Here is a 15695-nt window from a genome sequence, read left to right on the forward strand (position 1 = left end):
ACAGAGTTATCGCCCCATTAGTTTGACATCTTGCTTTGGGCAAACTGCTCGAGAAAATGGTTAATGTGCGGCTGCAAACACTTCTTGAAAACTACAATGTGTACGTACCTTATCAAACTGGTTTTCGGAGTGGACGGTCAATGACTGACCATCTTGTCAGACTTACTGACAGAATTCTAAGGGCGTTTGACAGTGGAGAGCACCTGGTTGGGGTATTCTTTGACCTTAAAGGCGCATTTAACATGACTTGGAGGTATGGAATACTTCAAAATCTCTTTAATAGTGGGAGCGGCCCGTGAAAACAAACGGCATTTCGTATTAAAATTGTGCCACTTGGAACACATGTTCCCTAGACCTATTGGAGTGATTTGAGTCGCAGAGCCGGAAGTTCCGTCCCTTAGGATTGAAGATGGCGCCAATTTTCAAAATTGAGGCGAATTTCAGGATATATCTGTTTTTAGAGCGATTTTTACGTTTAGGGTGACGTTTACGAGGTTTCCCAGGGTGAAAACGACAAAAACAATATCCGAAGCTAATTTCTGTGTGGGAAGCATGATTGTATGATATCTTTAACGTTCGACAGGATTCGAAAGTTTCTTGGAAAGTTTGACCGATTTTCGTGGTTGAGGTGGCGTTTTTGAGATTCTTTTGGGTGACCAAAAAAGACCCATTAAAGGCCTTTTTCTACAATCGATATTCAAAGCAGGTATTTGCGCTCCTATTTGACAACGCAAACGTCATAATTTTCGAGTAATGTCAATTTGTCGCTTATAAGCGACAAAATAAAAAAAAAACGATCGCTCTCCAAATTATGAACTATAAATCAAATATGCATTGCTCAGAGTATCCAATGACAACGAGTAAATCATTTGGGCATAAGATAAAAATAATAATCTATATTTGAGTGACAATTCAACTCATGTATAAAAAATCGCATAAGCCGCAGTGAAATTGTCACTTTGACAGCGGAAAAAGTTACCTGCAACTTTTCCAGCGACAAATGCACTAGTGGTTTTTTCACTTATTCATTTTCGAACCAATTATCGCATTATCCTTTCCCATATGACTAGTTTGACGTCTGTCAATAATTGATTAGTTGGTGAATTTCTTGTTCGTTAAATTGTCCTGCCGAATTACACTCGAGGTTTGTATTTAAACGAGTAAATTTGGGTTGTGGCAATTCAAATCTGTTTCCTTTTAGCAATTGGACTCGAAAAACTGTCAACCTAAAAATGCTCCACCTGCGGTGTCGCATTTTTATTAGTTGACAGTTTTTCTCGTCGAATTGCTAGGCAACAGATTTTCATTACCTTAACAACCCAAATTTACTCGGAAAATACAAACCTCTTGTGCAATTATAAGTGAAAAATTTAAATTTTTGCAAATATGTGAACTGCTCGATTGTAGAAAAAATCTTGTGTGTAATTCGAGCGCAAATTGATTGTAGATTTCAAGAGATTAGCACGGCAAATGTCTCTTTCAATCGACAATATATCATTTTGCGCTCTTAATACACAAATAGCTATTTTTTATGAATTTTTAAGTATTTTGAATAAACAGGTCGAGGTAAACTAAGTGCAAAGGTGAAACTTATTCATTGAATTCGGTTTTTAACTAAAAATTGTTGATTATTGAAACGTATTTACAAGTAAAAAGTCATAAGTCATCAAAGGGGAATGCCTCATCATCGCTCAGATCTCCTGTTGCAGTCGAGATATAAAAAAATATTTAGTTAAGATCATTAAAAATAAAACTATGACAGTCATGTTTATAATAAGCATATACATATATTCTCGGCTGCGATTTTGGCAGTTATAACACTGTAGGGTGCAGGGAAGGCTGTTTCGCAAGCATGAACACCTTATGGTCTCACAAGTTCACTTGCAGCCGCATTTCCCTAGGATTGTGAGCTCCTTTCATATTTACACATATTTGGTCCAGTTTGGTTCCCAGTCCACTTTGCCTCGTGTCCATCCCCAAGTTGACGGATGTGGAGGGCATTCAGTAGGATAGAAGCAGTGCCCCTACAACACATGACCTGCTTGATTGGGGACAGGAACTGCAGTAATTTATTTTTGGTACAAAATAAATATTTTCCCACATTAGTAGTGGATTTCTCCTGTGCTTCGGGGTCATAGAGAACGGTAGTAAATTCTTCCAAAGTTTTAATTGTTTTTTTCTGTTATTCCTCTTTGTGAATTGGAGAGTTCAAGTAAAGCTGGTGTCACGTCCGGGCGTTTCATCCAAGTCATAAACGCCTTCTTGTTTCCAATAGAATTGAAGCAGGGCGTTGTGGCATAACCTGTGTAACAATGAGAGCCCCGTAGGGCTTGTGAATTTTCATCTCCAAGTGCTAATACAATCAAATGGGTCGCTATATATCGACGCTTGGCTCCAACACCTGACAGATATCCTTCTTCCTGTCCGAGTTCTTTCAGAAAAAAAAACAAAATATATATGACCATCAGAACGTCAGTATCTCAAAACTGGACGAGGATGTTCTGGGCTCCATGCTCCACCATATCTTTCGCATGGAGGATGATTCGCCCGTCCGCCTCTTCTTGCGTAACTTGCATCCCATCAAAAGGGAAAGCGTTCTCAATCGTAGGAAAATGCGGCTGCAAGTCAACTTGTGAGACCATGAGGTGCTCATGCTTACGAAACAACCTTCCCTGCACCCTACAGAGTTTTAACTGCCAAAATCGCAGCCGAAAATATATGTATATGCTTATTATAAACATGACTGTCAGCGTTTTATTTTTAATGATTTTAACTAAATATTTTTTATAGCTCGACTGCAACAGGAGATCTGAGCGATAATGAGGCATTTCCCTTTGATGACTGATGACTTTTTACTTGTAAATACGTTTCAATAATCAACAATTTTTAGTTAAAAACAGGATTTAATTTCAGTTTTGCACTTAGTTAACCTCGATCTGTTTATTCAAAATACAAAAACTTTCATAAAAAAGGCCTTTAATGGGTCTTTTTTTGGTAATCTTCACCCAAAAGAATCTCAGAAACGTCACCTCAACTTCAAAACCTTTGAATCTTGTCGGACGTTAAAGATATCATACAATTGGCCTATACATGATAAATGAAACATGCTTCCCACACAGAAATTAGCTTTGCATATTATTTTTGTCATATTCACCGCCGGAAACCTCGTAAACGTCACCCCAAACGTAAAAATCGCTCTAAAAACATATATTTCCTGAAATTTTAAAAATTGGCGCCATTTTCAATCCTAAGGGACGGAACTTCCGGCTCTGCGACTCAAATCACTCCAATAGGTCTAGGGAACATATGTTCCAAGTGGCACAATTTTAATACGAAATGCCGAATAATACCAATATTTATCACGAGCCGCTCCCACTATTAAGTAACATATACGTGGTAACCTACCAAAATTTATCAAATCCTTTTTAGAAAACAGAACATTCGTTGTCAGGATGGGTGACGCCTATTCAGAGGAACAGGTGTTAGAGAATGGGGTGCCGCAGGGATCAACACTCAGCTGTTCCCTATTTGGCATTACCATTAATGAAATAGCAATGGGTGTCACCGAGGAAATAGATAAATGCCTGTAAGTTGACGATCTGATGATTTGCTGTTTTGGTAAAACAATCGGTGCCATAAGTCGTAAATTACAAATGGCAATAAATAAAATATGAGAAAATGCAAGCGCTGTCGGATTTGTGCTGTCGGGTGAGAAGACTAAGGCCACTCACTTCTGTCGACTTCGTAAACCTCATTACGACCCAGTCCTGTTAACATTTGGCCGTGAATTAAGATGGTCTAGACACCTGCAAAACATTGTTACTACAAGTAGGAGGGTGCTGAACATAACCAGAGTTTTAGCTCATAATAAATGGAGTGCCCATGGTAAGATTGTAGTTAACATAGAGCATTGATTCTATCGAAAATTGATTATGGTTGCCCTGCCTACCTCACATGCGGTAAAAACACTTTCTTAGGAGAACTAGATAAAATCCAGAACCTTGCAATAAGGTATTCTCGTGGAGCAAACCCAACAACTCCTGTCACCTCACTTCACGTGGAAGCAAACATTCTTCCTTTCTCTTCGACGAAGGCAGATTCTGGTAAACTATTATCTTAAAGTGTCTCTAGATAATAGTCACCCGAACCATCACTTGCTTACAAATGAGATCACAAATAGTCCAGGCAACGAAGGAACGATAGGAGAAAGAACTAGAGAAGAACTGAGACACCATTAAGCAAATTTTGCAGATTTGGCTAAAATAGTTCGAGTCAGGCTTGCGAAAGCTCAAATAAATGAGCGTTGGAGTGACCAGTGGAGAGCATTCTTGAAGAGGGCCAAGCCCAGACTAGGGTCACTGTTTCATGTTACTACGAATCGTTACGCCTTGATACAACTATATAGACTCCGGCTTGGCCATACTACCAATTGACACATGGTTTTTTGTTGGCTGATGAAGGTCGTCCTCATTGCGTAAGGTGTGAGGTAAACCTAACACCGGACCATATAGTTTGTGTTTGTCCAGAATACCAAGATGCGCGTAACCTCTATCAAATAAGTGACATATGGGAAGAGAATTTTAGCACTGTAAATAACATAAATGTGATAAGTAAACTGTGATAAAATGTTTGTAATATGTCCCTTATCTATGGCTGTACGTTTGAACTGAAAATCTGTGATATTATGTAACTAGTATGCATCTTAAAACTGTGATATCCCAGCTGCTATAAGTAGGAAATAGATCGGCAAATGGCCTTAGAAGCCAAAGCCTCAGGTGGGGTTTTAGTGGGTATGCCCAGATAATGAGAGAGTCCCACACTACTCCAGACCTCCATCTGGAGTGTGCGTAATGCATTTCCCCACCTGTCCAAAAAAAAATAGTCATTTATCTTGACTTCCATAAATAAACTCGGCTCACACGCTAGCAATAGTTTAGTTAGGTTATTAACATATTTCTAATTAAAAGGAGAGTAACTGCACTCACTAAAACGAATTTTTTTTATGTTTCCAGGAGCGGTCATGATAAAAAATTCTATTCTTCTATACGGGCCGCATCTTCACCACGTTCGTTGTAAATTGTATTGTTTGGGGGCGGATTTAATTCCTTTATTCTTTCACTTATAATTTTCGAAACATCCGGATGTTCAAAAACTAAATGTAACAATCGTATAAAATTTGTAATCAAAATATACAACAAAAGTGTCAAATTGTGATAAGTGAAAAACAGATTTTTTTAGAAAGTGACATAGAATTCCTTCCTTGGTGCAAGCCTCGACACCATAACGAACCAAATGACAAAAAAAGGAGAACAATAGATCTGAAAGCGACAGAGCTTTCGTACGGACGGACGGACGCACAAAGTTGCTACAATAGCACATTTTTTATTTTTGTGGAAATGCGCATCTTGGCTCTGGGTACGCGCAATTCATTTTCGGACATACGTTTTTAATTTTCTTTTACAAGAAGTACCTTCTGTTAAAATTGCAGAAAAATTGGTCCACAAATAAAAAAGTTCAATTTGCGCATGCGTAATCTATTTTTTTTATATACAGGGTGATTCCTATAGTACCTGCCACCGTTTGGGAGCGTGTAGGTGGTGCGTAGGGGAGTATTTTGATATAGGACACTTGGGGTCGGAAATCTAAAATAAGGGTGCCAGAGCCAAATTTACCTTCTAGAATTTCGCGCCTGTAGGTAGGCAACCAAACCGGCCGGCGGTGCACACGGAGCGATCTCAGGCGGTGATGTGTGGCTGACACTTGATCAGAATTTTGTTTAAACCCACGAAATCCCGTCTGCAACGACGCGTATCAAGTGAATAAACACTATGGCACGTTTTACTAACACGGAATACGCGGACATGCACTTCATGTACGGATTGCCAAATGGTAACGCACGAGCTGCACGACGAGCGTACGCTGAGCGGTATCCAAACCGTCAGTTACCCTGCAGACAGGTCTTTCAAGAAGTTCACTTCCGACTGTGCGAGACAGGGCAATTGCAGGTAAGCTGACGGGAGGCTTAACTTTACACACAGATTCGTGATGCACATCGATACTTGGGTCATTTAAGCACCCATTTCGAAAAGTTTGTTTGTTTACACCGACCTCCTCCTATTTCGCAGCCCATTAGCGCCCGTGATCGCGATCGCCCGTTGGTAAATGCCTTAGAGGAGGATGTGTTGGAACGTTTCGAGGCAAACCCGCGTACTAGCATTCCGTGTTAGTAAAACGTCCCATAGTGTTTATTCACTTGATACGCGTCGTTGCAGACGGGATTTCGTGGGTTTAAACAAAATTCTGATCAAGTGTCAGCCACACATCGCCGCCTGAGATCGCTCCGTGTGCACCGCCGGCCGGTTGGGTTGCCTACCTACAGGCGCGAAATTCCAGAAGGTAAATTTCGCTCTGGCACCCTTATTTTAGATTTCCGACCCCAAGTGTCCTATATCAAAATACTCCCCTACGCACCACCTACACGCTCCCAAACGGTGGCAGGTACTATAGGAATCACCCTGTATAAGCTCAAATTAGTAAAAAATAAGTACCACCTTCTGTTAAAATTTCGTAAAAATCCGACACATGCACAATCCATTTTTGACGTGCTACTTGAATTTGATTTTATAAGAAGAATACTACCCCAAGATTTCAGAAGAATTGGTTCACAAATATCGAATGTGGGTCTGGACATGCACAATAATTTATTATTTTACGTGTTTTTAGCCTGCGCAGCAAGTATGTATCTACAATAACATTTATTTTGTGATATGCATTTAGTTCATATTCACTCCTTCCTTTTTTTAAAATTTCAAAACAATCCCCCCACAAATAAGAAAACACTGCGCATGCACAACCTATTCTTTGACACGTCATTTCTAAGCATTTTCCTGCATTAGAATATGGGATTTATAAAAACCTACAATAAACGGCAAAAGTGTAAAATATTTGGTACATGAAAAAATTCCTGGCTTGGTGCAAGTCTCCACACCATAACGACCCAACTATCGAAAAAAGTAGCTTAAGATTAGCATCTAGTAGCGATACAGCCGTAAGGACAGACAGAAGGACGGACCGACGGGCGGGCGGACAAGCCGACGGACAAAGTGACCAGACGTTTTTTTATTTTTGTGAAAATACGCTGAAAAAGCCGGTCCGTAGTTTTATAACAACGTGCCTAATCAACAATTAGAAATTGTTAGATTACATTACAGCCATCAGTGTTGAATTATTACATAAGAGAAAAAGATGTGTTCTAATGTTGTGCCCAAAAAGTATCCGGAATCTTTCTATTTAAACTACTCGGGTCAATACTTTCGCAGACATATTTTTAGCGCATTTCCACAAAACTAAAAAAAATGTGTTATTGTGGTCACTTTGTCAGTCCGTTTGCCCGTCCGTTTGTCCGTCCGTCCATCCTTTGGGACGCTACTAGTTCTTTATCTTAAGAGCTATTGTTCTACTTTTTTCGGTATTTGGTTCGTTATGGTGTCGAGGCTTGTACCAAGGAAGGAATTTTTTCTGCGTTCATTGCTAAAATAGTTATTGTAAAAAAAACCAAAAAACCATTTTTTTCATGTTCCATAATTTTTCACTTTTGCCGTTTATTAACGATCCTAGATATCGTTTATAATTTTGTATTACTGTCTGTCGTCTGTCTGTTGGTCTATCCGTCTGTTCCTATGTCTGTCTGTCCATCTATCCTTTCGTGTGAACGATAACTTTGTTTATAAATGTCCGATCGCTTTGATATCTCCGTTAGTGGGAAACTAGACGGGCGTTTTTTCCGCCGCGGAATCAACGCAGCGTAATTTCCGCTACATTTGCAACTACACGGGAGCGATATTATCGCTGCGGAAAGGAATACGTCTCTCACAATGTATCGCTGCCAAATAAACGCTAGGACCTAGGACAGTCGTATCGCAGCGGAAAAACGCGGCCGGTTGCGTTGAATCCGCTCACGCTAGCGGAGCCAGAGCGGAGGAGCGTGGAAAAAACGCCCGTCTAGTTTATTCCATATAAGCGCTTGTATCTCATTCCAGCGTGTAAAACGCTGCGTTGATTCAGCGGCGGAAAAAACACCCGTCTAGTTTCGCACTCAGTATCGAAAGGATACATCCTGTAAATTGATTTGCGTTTTTTATATTTAAGAACTCGTTTCGAATATGCCGTGGTCTGTTGAACCAGGGTTGACACCTTATAAAGTTTTCCAGTGTTCGATTATATTTCAATAGTTTGAGAGCTGCCCTTCTCATCTTAACGACCTTACTACCCTCATCATCCCACAATGGTGGTGGTGGTTTAGAAAGACCTTTAAATGGAGTATTAACCTTAAAAATACCTGATCTCCTACTTGACTAACGACTGTGCTCTACATAACTCTAAATTACATCATTTGCGCGACGCAACAAGTTGTGACTCGTATGATTTAAATTGAGATTGGTATTGGACTGCCCTGTGATTTTGATATGTGATCCTTCATTTCTTGTAAATTCTTTGCCCATGAAATGCCATTAGTTTCCTGTGGTAAACCGTTTTGTCAGTTTATGAAAATATTAGCTTATATAACTACCTTTAAATCCCTTGCAAAGGTCTAGTTCAAGTGTGCGAATTATTTTCAACTGTAGTTTGTTTAATAATTGTCAGGATACTGGTTACGTGAGATATATCCTTATACAGGACACGGGATGAAATTCCCGTTTCAAAGACATTTAGCGCAATAACACGTAGGAAATTATACTTTGGGCTCGTTGTAAAGGTTCACATTACATTCTGCTCAAACTTATTTCATTCAATTTATCTTCCTTTGTAATATACGGCGTATTTCATGTTAGCTGCTACAGCAATTAGTTTCCTGTTTAGGATAATTTATTGTCCGATTCTTATATATCATCGCGTACATCCCTTCCGGATTCACTTGTTAAACGTTCTTTATATCGGCGTCCGTATCGGAACGCGTATCTTTATCTAATGATTGTCTCGAAATAAGTGTTTCTCTCTTAGTAGGAGAGATATTTTTGCTTCGAAATAGCCACGGAGATGATTTTTGCTGGGTCAAGCCTTAGGGGATTCCGTCGCGAACCCCTCAGACTATCGCGGGCTGATCCCGCTCGCACTTTCACCGTCCAAAGGGTGCGTGACTCGGACCTCTCTGTCATTCGACGCTCTGTGAGGTGATCTAGTACACTCTGCCTCTCATAACTTCATCCAACCCGATCATGGCTCACAAGGGACTCTATGACAAATGTATCCTTCCGCCAACTTCAAATTAGTTCCGGCCGTATAGAGTGATACGGATAGACGACCGCCGTGGCGGGGTAAACCATATTGCGCACGTAATAAAACAAATAATGTCAACTCCTGTCTTCGAAACGAATACATATTTGTTTTAACCTTAGATCCGAGCGGTAATTCATACAGAACAAACAGGACGGCAAAGTCCACATTGATAATGGAAAGATGACATGAGATATTAACTTCTTACAATACAAATACGTAGTAGATACGCACACGTGAGTACTGAGTACACCTTTGACGTTATGCCCATAGGAATCCCGCGTAGATTAACCCAATTAATTTAATTACCTATTATAGCACAGAATTTGTAGAAGTATTTAACATAATTTTTTAGTATTAGCTGCCAATCGGCTCATAATGTATTATTTGATCATTTGGATAAAACTTGATTGCTGGTAATCAACATGAGTTTTTATTCAATGGTTTAGTTAATCCGGGTAGCACATTATACCATGGGTAGCACTGCCTTGCAAATTTGATAACTGTAACAAGTTATTGGCTTTATAATATAATGGGCCCATTTAAAAAAAATTATTAGATTTTAAAGTTGGTATTTTATAATCATCTGTAAAAAATAGAATTTTTGCGCTTTTTTTTATCTCATCAGGTGTTTTATTCACGCGTTCGGACGTGGTAATTAATTTCTCAAGTGCATTGCACACACACAAGCCGAATACGCTACGAAGAATCGCATACGATTTTCAGTTTGACACACAGAACAATACACTTGATACTCAGCTCGCATTCGGAGACACGACTTTTAATCGAATGTTTGACATCGCTGTCTCTCTTTTCGTTCTCGAGGAACAGACGGACAGACGAATAGGACGTACAAAACCATCACATAAGGGGAATTCCTATCGAAAAATTTCCCTAAAAAGGACTACAGACAAGAAATATGTACCTATATTTCAGCACGTGGGGATGAACTGTGTATCAAAGATTCCCAGAATACGCTGAGTAGTTGGGACTACCATTAGACGCGCCGAGTTATAGTAAATATTTATTTCTTCCAGGAGAGACAAATAGATGTAAAAGTAATGTGTTAATTTGTAGAGCCGTTTTAACGGCTGATAAGATAAACCAACTGCCGAATATAATTGTGAAGGCTCTAATTGTTCCCGTAGAGGTATGCAAATTATGCATCTGACAGCCTTTGCCATGAGGAAGCAAGGCAAAAAGGTAATATTTTAGGATTTCAGCTCCGTTAATTAGGTATTATCCGATTTTAATGTCCCTATGTTAAATTAGGATAGAAACCGCCAAGGTCACTCGTTTACACACAAATAAACCTGATAAAGTAACATTGATCCCAAAATTCCGGGACGCCATCTGTTTTAATTGAACTACTGAATTTCGGAATTTCAACCCGACAATTAAGTGAGTATAATTAACAGTAGCTAATTAGAAGGGTTGCAGTAAACGTTATCAGAATGGGTCACATTTTTATTTTATTTAACAAATTTTATAAACGAATTTACTATTACAAGCAATAAATGTGATATCAAAAATAACAGAAGGGTTACTTTTTGTTTTATAAAATTCCAACACAGACTTTTGAAAGAATGCGGGTTTTATTTTTCCAATTTTCCGTATTTATTATGAAATAAGTTGAGAATACTAATACCGTTGATTTCTACAAAAAACCTTAATACATTTTTGCTCTAAAATAATTTGGTGAGTCAATATCGCATGCTATGAATTTTACATTAAAATCCCTATGATGCGTTACGCAAGTCACCACCCTGTATATGTTGATAATTACATTCTAATTTTGGATTTTACTAATTTTTATTTATTCACTTGAAGCAACCGTTTGTGTGCGGACTTCTCGCCAAAGTTCGTCGCAAATGGGTGGTGATCTTGGTGACGCTCGAAGTCAAACGTCACGGTGCGGTGGGTGAAAATCTTTGTAGTTTAGTTTTCCTGAATTTACCAAATTCTCAAGAATTTCACCTAAACACGGCGGACCCCTAGACGGGGATTCGAACAAAAATCTAGACGAACTCGTCTCTGGGTACCTTTTTAGACGATAGGTTCTACACGATACATTTTGCAGCGATTTTGTTGGTATTTCAAAATCCATGTTCTTAAGTAGATTTCTAATTTTTCCTGTGTATTGCTTGATTTGCATAGTAAACAAATTTTATTTCATATTTTCCATCTCAAATCAAAGTTCATTAACAACAATTAGTAATAGTTTCATGACGGATGTCTTTCCTTTATAGCAAATATACCGAACCATTTTTGGAATTCGATTGGTTTTTATGTAGTCTGAATGTTTTGAATCTTACTGTCGGGTAAGTAAAAAAGTCAATCCTAGATTAAAAATTCTATAGGATTATTTAAAAGCTAATAGCAGTCATTTAGCTAAAGTAACGTAATTGCGTATGTAAGTATGTAATGAATTAATTAATTTAATCATTCAAATCTTTAAAACGGAAAAAATGCGCTTTGTGTGCATACCTATGCCTTAAAATAGTTAAGTACGCAACGCCACTGACGATTACTCACAAGTTAATTTTCTCCTATTATGTCAAAAACGGGATAATTTGCGTAGGTAATGATTTCGTTCGTGATTGAGTGGTGAGGGGGCCAAAGTAAAGACGGGAAATAGTGGGAAAATTATACTACCTTAAAATCTTAATAATATTAAACAATAATGCCAGTATACCAGTACCAACGTACGAATTTACAAACAAGATGTTAATATTAATGACTTTTCTTAGTGCGTGTGTTCCTTGGAGTCAGTCGGCGAGTGCATTTAGAAAGAATGGCAAGTTTCATTAAACGTACCTAGTTTAAGTGATTATGTGCGGTTAAGCCTGCTTTGTTATCATTATCACATTAATATAATTATGCAAATATTTTAACGTAAGCAAATGATTACACTATACCTACTATAAACAGAGGGCTGTAATTTAAATTGGTGAAAATAGTTGGAAATATAAATTGTGTCTGAATCTGATTGAACTTTAGGTGCACCAAGTTGGCAAGATTTCCGATACCGTTTTGCTATAATTTGAAATGCAATGGCCTTCGGCATACACTTTACAGAGTAAAAGAGGTATTATAAAATATAATCATCAATAATGTAAATATCACACTGTCCAAGGCTTCGTACTACACTATATTACCTACTAACAAAAAAGATTCAACATGAATGCAATTCAAACTTAGGTGTATGTTTTGAAGGCAAAATAAGCATGTTCCAGTTATTCCATCTCAAATCAATGCTCCATTACCCAGATCTGTTAATTTATTGAGATCCATTGAAGTTTTAGACATCTTCTACCATATACAATTTGTGTTCCTTTCTTAGTTTTTTCAGAAACCAGAACGTAGGTCGAGATCTGAGTCTTTGGTATACCTTTGTATTATTTGAAAAGGAAATAGTGCAGCGGAGAGCCGGCGCTAACTCGCTTATTTGAGGTCGTTTTTTTTCGGAGTAGAAAGAATTGGGACGCACACCATTTTGTTCAGAAATGTTTGAACCTTCAGAATCTCGCTTTACGACATTTTCCCGTGGTCCTGACAAAAGTTATAGGCCGCTAAAGTTGAACTTTACTCATTTTCGCGCGCGCGACTAGACCACCGAAAGTATTTATTTTCTCAGCAACTAAGCGATATACATCAATAATTCCTTTTGTAAAATGAAAGTACATTTATAGCAGAATCTAAAGCATTCATATTTACCTACCTTGTTATGCACAGTTTTTAGAAAAATGACCGTCAACTTCCAAAATTCGTGTAGCAGATGAAAAGTGCGCACTTTGAACTCTCATAACTTTATATTTCACGATATCGATTTCCAATATTAATAGCTCATTCGATGCTCCAAAGCATTGTGATTATTTTATTTTCTATAACATTACCGTGAATTTTTCATAATAAAAAAGTTACGGCCATTTAAGTAAAACCCTACCGACCTCGCCGAGTCGGGAGTCGCGAGTGAGACGGAGAGGGAAGGATAGTCAGCAGCGTTCGCGCAACAAGGAGCGATGCGTAAGAGGTTCTACCTCGGGTTCTACTTTACTAAGAAATTTCTCTCCGAATACCAAAACTAGCTATTTCGGCCGTTTACAAATGCATTCCGCCGAATTGCATTGTAAAATCTCAAACAATTCATTAACTTCATGTATTCGTTTAGGAGCCACCCTCAAAAAAGTGGTACCTAACGTTTCCATTTCTCCTTTAATTTTTTCTCAGTAACAGTTACACAGACTGGTGGTAAGTCTTTGAATAGGTTTTGCTGTATGCCCTTTCCGGTTTTGCAAATAATTTTTCAAAATTCCTACCACAAAAGGGCACACCCCTCAATAGGGGTGCAAAAAAATGTTGATTTCGACGAAATTTGATATCTGGTGGTTTTTGAATATAAAAATCACTAAAATTCGAAAAAAATAATTCCACTGCAATTCTTAGCCGGACAACGAAAAATGACAAAATTCCACGAAGTTTGTTGTGTAGGTACATACGGAACAAAATTGTTGAACAGTTTTTCTTAAGGTCATTTTTCAAACACAAGTTACACTCATTTGCAAATTGGTCTTTCGGGTCAGAAAATGTTCTCCGACAGTACAGTAAACGTCAATATTACATGTTCTGCTAAGGGTGTCTACCTACATTTCACAAAAATTTGTCAAATAAAAAATGATAATTTTATCACAGTGAGCATTAATAACTTCGACATCAATGAGGAAACAGTCACAGAATAAGAATAAGTAGGCCATCGTCTGTGGAAACAGACGAAAAAAATTCAACGCACAGTCCTTTTTTAAAAGCGAGAAACATCGGCAGAAGAAATCCAAATTCCTCGTTTACCTATCACTAGATAACGACCAGATAACTGACTTTATCTACGACCATTAAATTATGCGCTTATAATGTGCCTCTATTTCTATAAATAATGCTAGCCATAATTAATTGCTATGCAGTTATGGAATCAAACTTGGGCTATGATTGGTTGCAATCCATTGAATAATCAAGATATATTAAAGATGGTAGGATGACTCGCCGCCATTATGTAAGACAGAATGCGGCGCCAGTTAAAATCGCTCCCTAGATGTCGCCACCCATCCCAGTGTACCATAGATATATAAATACATAGATACAGCCATACCCCAACATAGTTCAAAAGGACGTACCATCTATTACCATCACTTTCGGCACATTAATTACGTATAGCGCTATCCTTTATAGAGGTACCCTGAGCATGGAAGACAAGATTCGCATTATTTATTATAACTGTCAATCAAATTGTTAGCACAAATCGCACAGAAAATTATCATATTTGAGACTTTACAACATAAATAAACCGCCTTTTTATTTATTTAAATCGCATAGCAGCAAGAAATGTTACATTTAAAATGGAAGGTGTTACTTAGAAAGCTGGCAAATGAAGAATTTGAAAAAATTACAGCTGACAACTGGAAGAAAGTGTGTGAACATGTGGAAAGTGATTAATTTAAAAGAGAAGTTATATTGGTTGATGTTTCTGAACTTTAAAATAAGTGTTAATAATGACAGTGATTATTCGGATTGTGAACTTTTACAAACGTAATGAATGTTCACTAAATGAGTATTATCACATTGGATATCATTGTTAAGATGTTGTATTTATTTTAAATAAATGTACACGTGTAGCTTACTTACTACAATTAGCACTATAATTTCAAAAAGAAACCCCACCGATTGGACATATGTCGAAAGGTAGGCAAGACGCGTAGCGACCAAAATTTGATATTGCACGCACACACAGTCTATAAATCTCGTTTTCCTAAGAATATTGCACGGATCCTTCTTTGTGATCATGATACAAACGCACTGCATCAACATCATATAGGCCAAAATGATAATTGGAAACGAATTCACTTCCTGTCGCAACGTAATCTCCGTTACCATTACGCCTAAAACCATGCAATTAAAATGTTGAACATAATCTTTACTTACTTACGGTTTTTTTGATATTCTGCAAGCCAGCAATGAATTCACTGCAGCACATTATGCCAAACAAGGTAAACATAGTCCCAAATTTGAATGGCGTAGCTCTATGTAATAAAACTATTTCAGGAATAACAATTATGGACGCGTCTATCATTATGGCAAGCACTAATCTTATTCGTATTCAATTGATAACGCAATAATTACATAATATTTAGTGAAAAAACCGCCCATCATGTTTAGGGCGAATATTTTTAGTTAGATTTGATTTCGCGCGATCGTGAAATGTGTCAACTGTCACATGACTTATGAGACGCGCTAAGTTTGTTTTAAGCGTCCGATTCGCGTACGACATAGTGGTTAATGCAATAAAAAGAGATAGAACATGTTTCTTCTTGGTTAGAAAGTAATGGAGAGATGTACAAATTTCTTTGATATGTTTTTTAAAAACCGAGGTA

Source organism: Photinus pyralis, unplaced genomic scaffold (assembly GCF_008802855.1).
Source record: "Photinus pyralis isolate 1611_PpyrPB1 unplaced genomic scaffold, Ppyr1.3 Ppyr1.4_LG2, whole genome shotgun sequence".
Taxonomy (NCBI): Eukaryota; Metazoa; Arthropoda; class Insecta; order Coleoptera; family Lampyridae; genus Photinus; species Photinus pyralis.